Source organism: Macrobrachium nipponense, chromosome 10 (genome assembly GCF_015104395.2).
Source record: "Macrobrachium nipponense isolate FS-2020 chromosome 10, ASM1510439v2, whole genome shotgun sequence".
Taxonomy (NCBI): domain Eukaryota; kingdom Metazoa; phylum Arthropoda; class Malacostraca; order Decapoda; family Palaemonidae; genus Macrobrachium; species Macrobrachium nipponense.
Window position 1 is genome coordinate 895,024 of NC_087204.1, and position 10,339 is coordinate 905,362.

The window sequence follows — 10,339 nt, forward strand, 5'->3', positions numbered from 1 at the left end:
CTATCGATGAGTGATCACATTCTGATTTACTCGGGGTGTAAGCCTACAACTACTTTGTCGTTGTTGTTGTTGTTTCGCCTTGAGTTAAAGATGCAGGAACCTTAGGAAAAGGATATTTATGATTTATTTATTCGAATGTAAATATCCAAAAATAAAATAATTAATGTGCATGTTAAACAGTACAGAAAAATTATTTCTGATAAAATATATCGTATTTATTTTAATTTACACTGGTGAAACAACGCTCTATATGACCATAGATTTTAGCACGCATCACGAGTAAGCTGGAGGTCTGATCACGTTTTGTTCAATTATTATCTGATCTAAGTTTTCCCTTTTCCCACATGCAGCATAAAAATACTTCATAGCCTAATAATATCATGAATTACTAATAACACCATTAGTTCATCGTTGGACGAGTGGGTTATGTGCTCGCCTAACGATTCGGTAGACGCGAGTTCGATTCCCCACTCTGCCAACGTCGAATCCGAGGAATTTATTTCTGGTGATTAGAAATTTATTTCTCGATATAATGTGGTTCGGATCCCAAAATAAAGCTGCAGGTCCCGTTGCTATGTAACCAATTGGTTCCTTGCCACGTAAAACTATCTAATCCTGCGGGCCAGTTTTAGGAGAGCTGTTAATCAGGTCAGTGGTCTGGTTAAACTAAGATACACTTAACTTTTTTCTTAACTTTCTGAATATCATTACAAGAATCTTACTGTTTAAAATGGCCATTGATCGTACTTCAAGAAATGAATAAAAGAATGTTGGGCATAAAAGGAATTAGACCTTCGAAGACAAATGGACGGCTGGAAGACTATGGAGAGAGAAGCGTCTCGGGTTCATTCCCACGAGGGTTCCTTGTTCCAGGGGCTAAAAGGATCGCATCTCATCCGTTATGGGACGCTGTAGCAGCATCTAAATCCTGCTCCTGCTTATGGTGATAAAGTTCAGAAGGAACTCACTTAAGGTGTATTCCATTAGATCCAGGGTAGTGCTACTGGGGATTTTGATAAGCTCTTTCAGTCTCAGTTTTGATTTTGGATCAGAATAGACCCAGACTCAAATCGAGTTTTCTGTACAGCGTATAAAACTGTATGAGCGGCAGCCCATAAAGCTATTAGCCACAGCCCAGTGGTTGCCAGATGCACGATCATGGCTAACTTTAACCTTGGATAAAATAAAATTTACCGAGGTTAGAGTTCTGCAATTTGGTTTGTTGGATGATTGGAGGGTGGATGATCGGCATACCAATTTACAGCCCTCTAGCCTCAGGAGTTTTTAAGATCTGAGGGCGGACAGAAAAAGAGCGAACAGACAGACAAAGCCGTTGCAATAGTTTTCTCTTAAACAACGCTAAAAATGGAATAGTGAGTATCATTTGGATTGCATTAATGATTAACTGTGACATTTTTATCGCGTCACTTGTGTATGTGCAACGAATATATCTACCTCAGTAGTAAATCCACCTCACAGGGTGCACTGTAGGCACTGCTTAAGGTTCTTTGCAGCGTCCCTTCTGCTCCCTAGCTCTGACCTCTTTCATTCCTTTTTCTGTGCCTCCCTTCATATTCTCTTTCTTCCATTGGACTTTCCACCCTCTCTAACAGCTGGTTCACAGTGCCACTGTTACGCCTTTCAGACCTTCTAACTGTCCATTTCCTTTTCAGCGCTGAATAACCTCGTAGGTCCCAGCGCTTGGCCTTTGGTCTGAATTCTGTAATCCAGTCCAGTTCGGCAATAAATCAGTGTAGACCGACAGCTAATCTTACCCCACAAGGGCAATCCTGATTGCCAACGTAAGTCAGCATGCAGTGCCTTCTCGTTTGAATAGTGCCAAAGCCATTTCAAGTAAATGCTGTGATTAATTGATCCTCCAAACCAAACCCGGCACTTGGTGCCATCTGCGATGTGGTCGGTATTGAAGCGTCCTATTTGCATAACGTACAAAATTCATTTGCTTTGGACACCTTCTACATTTCTCGATGAGTTTTCAAATCCATCTCCTCATTGCAGTAGTAATTTTTTCTGAAAATTTGTTTGAGTTCCCTACTCTGACTGACTAATTTTTAATGATATTTTAGTTAACCTTATTTTCAAAGGAGAAAGAGACTCATTGTGGTCCTAAAAAGTAGTAGTCATTTTTAATGTTAACAATTTGAATTCCTTAGTGAATAATAGTATTTAGCTCTCTCTCTCTCTCTCTCTCTCTCTCTCTCTCTCTCTCTCTCTCTCACACACACACACATCACGGGTACGAAAAACAACTGAAACAATATAGAAAAGAAACGAGGAAAAAAAAACATGTTAAGAACTTAGGATGACGTTAATGAGAAAGATCTTAACTTGCTAAGACAGTTTCAAGATTTTCATCTTGGAGGCAGATGATTCAGCACTTCTGATGCCCCTTGAGGAACTGATAATTTGAGAAACATTTTGTAAATTCATGAAGCGGCCGACGAAGTCGGCGCTCTCAACACTTCCTCTGAACGAGGCTCATAAATAAGTATGTTTCTGAACGCGGCTTCACTCAGGAGTGTCTTACACGGCCGATCTCTCATGAAAAAAAGAAAGTGCTTCCTCTTAGGATTCTTGTTTTTTCAGGAAGGTCCGTTCAGTCAAGGTTACACGCACACACACACGCACGCACGCACATACATAGACACTCAGACATACACACACACGCACACAGCCCCACACACTCACACACACACACACACACACACACACACACATATATATATATATATATATATATATATATATATATATTATATATATATTATCATATATATATTAGTGTCCATAAAGTCCAAGTACCATTACAAGTATTTATCGCTCAGAAACTATATAACATAGAGTAATATAGTTTTTTTTTTTTGTAGAATTTTCTACATTATCTCAAGTTTACATTCAGAACACTTTCTTCTACCACGAATTTCATTGTTCTATATTATATGGTTTCTGAATAACAAATACTTGTAATGGTACTGGGATTTTATGGACACCCTGTATTTCAATATACGTACACCGAAAAAAAAATCAGATAGAAGAGAGACTTAGAATTGTAAATATACAATTAACAATAAAAAGAATTTTATTTTTGTGGATCACGACTAATAGCAAACAACACAATGCGGAGCTATGTAATAGTCTCATGAAAGACAGAAACATTTTAAGTAAAGGAAGATATACTGGAATGGCCTCACGCGAAATTGAATACAATCCAACGTCTTTGTTGGCTAATGGTGCCAGAGTCATGCTACAACGGTTGGGTAGTACATAGAATTCGTTTTGATATCACCAACATTTATTCTATTGACGTGTAATGAATCCATTATTGATTCCCCCCAGTAGTTGGAGTGCCGTCAGTGCACCTCATGCGGTGCACTGTAGACATTTCTTAAGGTTATTTGCAGCGTGCCTTCGGCCCCTAGCTGCAACCCCTTTCGTTCCTTTTACTGTACCTCGTTTCATATCCTCTTTCTTCCATTACTTTCCACCCTCTCCTGACAGTTGATTCAAAGTGCAACTGATTTGAGGTTTTCCTCCTGTTACAGTTTTCAAACCTATTTACCGCCAGTCTCCGTTTCAATGCTGAATGACCTCATAGGTACCAGGTGTTAGTCCTGTTACACCATTCAGACCTTTTTATTGTCAGTTTCCGTTTCAGCGCTGAATGACCTCATAGGTCACAATTCTCTATTCAGTTTAATTCATTATTGATTCCACAAAGATGCTAAGTTGATACGTTAAAGATAGTATTTGTATTTCATGCAGGAGCCAGTCACTTTAGTGTCTGCCGTTATAAATGACATTGCATTTTGTAAACATTTCGTCCCGTCTATTTTTTGGAAAAAAAAAAAAAAAAAAAACGTTCATCTCCGTAAAAGGCAAGAGCCTCGTACCATAGATTTCCCCCCTTATCTTTTGACGTGTGGATCATCGAGCAACGAAAACTTGGGGGCAACACTATTGGTAATCCATTTTATCATTAGCAGCGAGAGTGCTAAGAACACATCGAGTCCATTAACTTCTTTTCCTTCTCTTTTTTTATCGGAGTTTTGTATGATGAACAGAGTGTGGGTCGTTTGATGGTAAAACTAGATGATGATGATGATGATGATGATGATGGTGAGGATGATGAAACAGTGTTGAGAAAACTTAGTTCTTGGATAATGACAATGATGGTGGCGGTCGTGAATATGGTCCTTAGAATAATGGTGAGCACGATGGGAGTAAAAGTCTCGTTAGCAGAAAAACCGATCAAAGTTGAGTAAATCCTGCTGGTCAGAGAGAGGACTCGGGGATCTTCATCATGAGGGGATAAGTAGACAAGTTTTAAGAAACCAGGGATTCCGTGATTTCAAGAAATCGTCCCTAATACAATATCGGGAAATCGGATGAGGAGGAGTGGGTGTTTCAAGTGAAAGTAAAAAGACCATACTGTTTATTCTATAGTGCAGTCTGTATTGCTATAGAATTCCCCTTAGTTGTGTCTGATTTTGTCCGTTAGTGGGCGTTTTGTCAATTACCTGTGAGTCTAAACCTTTAACAATTGAATCTAATTCTGTTCACCCAATCGTCTGTTCACGTTACGAATTTGCTTTGATACTCCTTGTTATTTTACCTAATCCCCTATTTATGTTCTAATATTGACATTTCCCAAAGAACGTAGTTCAAGGCTAGCCCTAAGTCGGTAGGTTCTTCTGAAGTTAGGACTTCACGCAATCATATCCACTCTTGCCGGAAGGTGTTCTCGTGTGAACCTAACTACTGAACCAGACTTTAGTATCTGCTGCAGGGGATGTCTGTTTATGCATCTTTATAAGATTACTCTCTCTCTCTCTCTCTCTCTCTCTCTCTCTCTCTCTCTCTCTCTCTCTCTGAACGCTTAGTGTCTATTTTTTTCGGGGTTTTCTTTCCCCTAAATCACAAAAACTGTAATACTGTTGGCTACACCTTGACTCTCTTGTCGTACATACATACTTACATACATACACATACATACAAATAAAACAATAGCACCCAATTGTACATTTTAATAAGGACAAATATAATTGCATGTTAGTAAACATTATTTCGCGTTGAGTTACAGGAATTTTAGGATGGGATATTTATGATTTATTTATTCGAAGGAAAATGTAAAAAAAAAATAGGTGATGTGCGTGTTAAACAGTACAGAACAATTATTTCTAATAAAATACAGCGTATTTATTTTAATTTGACCATAGATTTTAGCACGCGCCCCGAGTAACCTGGAGGTCGGATCACGCCTTGTTGAAAGAGAACTAACCTTAAACACTAAGCCTGTGTTCAATGGACGTCAATTTCATTAGTTTAGATAAACAATGAATTACCATTCTTTATCAGCTTACTAGGTTTTAACTAGTGTAACAATAGGCTTCATTAAACGAATATTAGCTTTATTGTGTTTTCCCAGAAATCATTAATGTGAGATCTACAATTATTATTTCCCCGCATATTAATGAGTTGCGTTAACGCTGGAGGAAGTATGGAAGAAGAAGTAAAACATCGGGTACAGGCAGGCTGGAACAACTGGAGAGCGGCCTCGGGAGTTCTTTGTGACAAAAGAGTGCCGCTTAGGTTAAAAGGAAAATTTCACAAGACGGTGGTAAGAACAGCAATGCTGTATGGTACGGAAACAGCAAGCATGAGAAAAGCAGAGCAGAAGAAGATGGATGTGGCAGAAATGAGAATGCTTAGGTGGATGTCTGGGGTAACAAGAGTGGATAGGATCAGAAATGACTACATAAGGGGGTCAACTAAGGTGGTGGAAGTATCAAAGAAAGTGCAGGAGGGGAGGCTGAGATGGTATGGACACCTGTTGAGGAGAGATGAGGACCACGCTGGGAGACATACTATGGGAGTGGAGGTGCAAGGAAGAAGAAAGAGAGGGAGACCAAGAAAGAGATGGAAGGACTGTGTGAGAGGGGAGATTTACATGAGAAGGGAATTGATGAGGCAGAAGCGCAAGATAGAAATAGATGGAAACGGCTCATCCGAAACGGCGACCCCATATAAAAATGGGAAAAAGCTGGGAAGAAGAAGAAGAGTTACTGAATACATTTTATTTTTGTGGTTTCCAGGAACTCATCATCATAAGAATAAGGAGTATTTTTGTTGTCCATATTAATTGCTCGTATTCATGAATACAACATACCAGTAATAGATGAACAACGAATTATGATTCGAGGAATTAATGTCCGGGAAAAACCTTGATCGGGGGAATATATTCCTGGAAGTGGGAATCTCTCTCTCTCTCTCTCTCTCTCTCTCTCTCTCTCTCTCGCTCTATATATATATATATATATATATATATATATATATATATATATATATATATACACATATATATATATATATATATATATATATATATATATATATATATATATATATGTATATATATATATATATATATATATATATATATATATATATATATATATATATGTATATATATATATATATATATATATTATTACACCTTCCACATAATTATAATTATTGTATATATTTTGCCTGACTGTTTTCCCCTGTATACCACTTTCCTTTGTCCTTTCCAAGAAACTTGTTGGTCTTGTTTCACACTCCTTGTTCTTACTTGCTCCGCCCATCCTACCTTTCTTCGACCCTAAATGTAATTTTGAATCAGTCTCCACTCAGCAACTAAACCAAGGACTCTGGTGTCCGGCAGGGAAGCAGTCCACTTTATTGTGATGATCTATAAGCTAAGTATAAGTGATATTGTTGTAAGGGTTTAATAACGAATTGTGCTTTGTTTCAAGTGTTCTTAATTTCAAGTACGATTACTTTTCGAGACGTGGTTGTCACTTGTCATTTGTTATTTATTTTGTCCTATTGTTTTGTAAATACTTTTTGCATTAATATATTTAAATCTTGTTTGATCGTATTCTCATTCAAATACCTTTATTTTGTATTATTATGGTCCACTGAACCCACCTGCTAATTTGGTAAATTACCCTTCTCTCTCACGACTGTAATAATATTATGGGCCTGTCCGGATATTTTTGCTTAACTTCGTGGGTATGTAATAATTGACAACCTCGTTAAGAATCAGTTGTTTGTTTATGTAGTTGGCGATTCGTTATTAAACCTTGCTTGATATAAAATATCCTGAGTTTATAGTTAGTTAGGTGACTGTTTTTGTGTTTGCTAGACCGCTGAAGAATTTATTTTCATAGTGCGTAAATTTTTCGGTGACCGAAGGTGGCCACTTCTGTTTTGGTAAACGACTGCCGGTAACCTTGTTTATGGTTTTCCCTCCCTCCTCTCCTAACTGAGACTCAGTGCGCTGGTTAACAAAAAGTTAATCTGTCGTACCATTGAAAAAAAATAAAAATTCATTTCTCTTGAATCATTTGTGACTTTTACGTGCTTATAGTCTTTCCCTGGGTCCTTAGATACCAGTCTCTTGCGTTATTCATTTTCTGTAAAGTGTAATGAATCTTGTTAATGCCTCGACATATGTGCGTGAAGTTACCGTTCTAATCAAAGTGTAGTAAGTTACGGTTGTTAGCTGAGCGACGGTACTTCCTGTTGACTTCATTTTGGTTTGAACCGGGAGTAAAATACTTCCAGTGCGTCCTTATTCATTCTCATTTTTCCGTATCTAAAATGTTTTGTATAAATTCTTGTCTAATCGGTTACTATTTATGCGTGGTTTATGGTTTCATGCGTGGTCAATGCTTAACTAAGTTGGCTCCAATTTAAGAATTGTAAAACTCTAATTCAGGTATTTATATTGTTCTTGAAGTTTCTTTTTTTTTCACAATGGCGAAGTTTAATACTCAAAAGTTTGTGGGGATCCTTCCTCTGAAATTGCATACTCTTACCGATGCTAAAAAATCTGAATTAATGGAAGTAGCTAGGCATTTAGACCTTGAGTTACGTTCTAGTATGCGTAAGTTTGACATTAGGAAAGTGATAATAGATCACTATATGCGTATTGGAACCTTGGGTGACGAAGCTAGGCAGTATCTTGTTCCAGAAACCCCTTCCCTTACAATTGAACAAAAATTAGAGTTTGAACGTCTTGCAGTCGAGCGTGAAAAAGCTCGGTTAGCTTTAAGACAGGAAGAGTTAGCTTTGCAAGCCGCTGAAAAGAGAAGTGAATTTTCTCTTAAGGAAGAAAGAGAAAAATTTGAAATGGAAAAAGCTAAGTTAGAATTTCAAGCTAGAGAAGAAAAAGCTAAGTTAGAATTTCAAGCTAGAGAAGAAAAAGCTAAGTTAGAATTTCAAGCTAGAGAAGAAAAAGCTAAGTTAGAATTTCAAGCTAGAGAGGAAAAAGCTAAATTAGAATTAGAAGCTAGGTTAGCTATAAAGGTGGAACAAGAGAGGGCTTCAATCAATCTTCAGATTAGGCAAACTGAACAAGAGTTATCTCCCTTTGACCTGACTAAAAATATAAAGTTAGTTCCCTTATTCACAGAGTATGATCCCGAGGATTATTTTCGGGTATTTGAGGAAACTGCTAATCACCTTAATTGGCCTGTTGAACAGTGGGTATGGCTCCTTAAACCTAAATTGTCAGGTAAAGCTGCTAAAGTTGTTAGGCATCTGGATGATACTAATGATTATAAACAGGTTAAGAAAGCAATCTTAGATGCATTTTCCATAACAGAGGAAGGATATAGACAAGCTTTTCGTAAACTTATGTAAATAAACAAATAGCCAAACTTTCTTAGAATTCGCTTCTGACAAGCTTAGAGCTTTCAAGAAATGGCTTAAGTGTGCTGAAGTAAACTTCTTTTGAAGAACTGATTAAATTTAATGGTTCTTGAAGAATTTAAAAGGAAACTTCCCATTAATGTAATGCTCTATATTGAAGATAGGCAGGAGAAAGATTTACTAAAGGCTGCTTCCTTGGCTGACACTTATTCCTTAATACATAAGAGTATTCCTAATAAAAAGCTGAGGTATTTGTAAAACCAGTTTCAGGAAAATCCCAGCAGATTTCGGATAATCCCAAAGGTACTGATAATCCTAAATGTAGTTATTGTAAGAAAGAAGGACATACTATTCGATAATTGTAAAGACCCTAAATGTAAAGGATCTGATAACTACCGTAATGTTTTTATGAAACCCAACGTAAAAATTTTCAACCTCCCAGATTAAACCTGTTTCGCATGTGGCAAGCTAATGTACCCGATGTATTGATGATTTTAAGTCTGAAGGTATAATAACCTTGGGGGAGAAAGAACAGAAGTCTAGGGTCACTATATTAAGAGACACTGGAGCTGCTTTAACTTTGTTGCATAGTAAGGCTTTACCTAATGTTGAGAATAATTTAACAGGTGAGAAGGTGGTTGTAAGGGATCTTACTGGAATCTCATCCATTCCCCTTGCCAGTGTTTACCGTTGATTGCCCACTTGTAAAAGGGAAAGTTGAATTAGGAGTGATTGATACAGAATTGCCGGTAAAAAGGGAAGTAAAAGAGTTTCATTGCTATTGGGTAATGATTTAGCCGGGAAATTAATTGTACCAATTTACTTGTCACTGATACCCCCATGGAGGATAAGGTAGATCTTGAACAAGCCCCAACACATATAGTCACTCGGTCCCAAGCAGGAGAAAAAAGGTAAATGACTTTGAAGAGATAGTGATTTCTTAGCTAAGGTAATGTCTAGAGATAAACTTATAGTTGCCCAGAGGTCAGATCAATCTTTATCTTGTTTGCATGATAAGGCTGTTGATATAAAATCTTTGAATAAATCCCCTTCTTTTATCATAATAATGTATCCTAATGCGATTTTACCGTCCTTCTAACTATTCAAATCTCGATACCTGGAGGTGGAGAAATACCAAATTGTTGTCCCTTCTTCGGTACGCACTCATATAATGGAAATTGCACATGATGGACCCAGGTGGTCATTTGGGACAATACAAAACTTAACTATAGAATACTTGATAAGTTCTATTGGCCTAATTGAGGAAAGACGTAGGAGATTCATAAAGACATGTCATGTATGCCAAATAGCTGGCAAACCTAACCAAGTAATTCCTAAAGCCCCTTACAGCCTATACTAGTTCCACATGAGCCCTTTGAGAAATTAGTAATAGACTGTGTTGGACCCTTGCCCAAGACGAAAGTGGTAACCAATATTTATTAACTCTTATGTGTCCCAGTACTCGTTTTCCAGAGGCCATCCCACTTAAGAATATATCTGCCAAAAATATTGCTAAAACACCTTTTAAGTTTTCTTTACTACTTACGGGATCCCCAAGGATATCCAAACTGATCGTGGTTCTAACTTTACAAGTAAACTCTTTTCAGAAATCCTGAAGGAA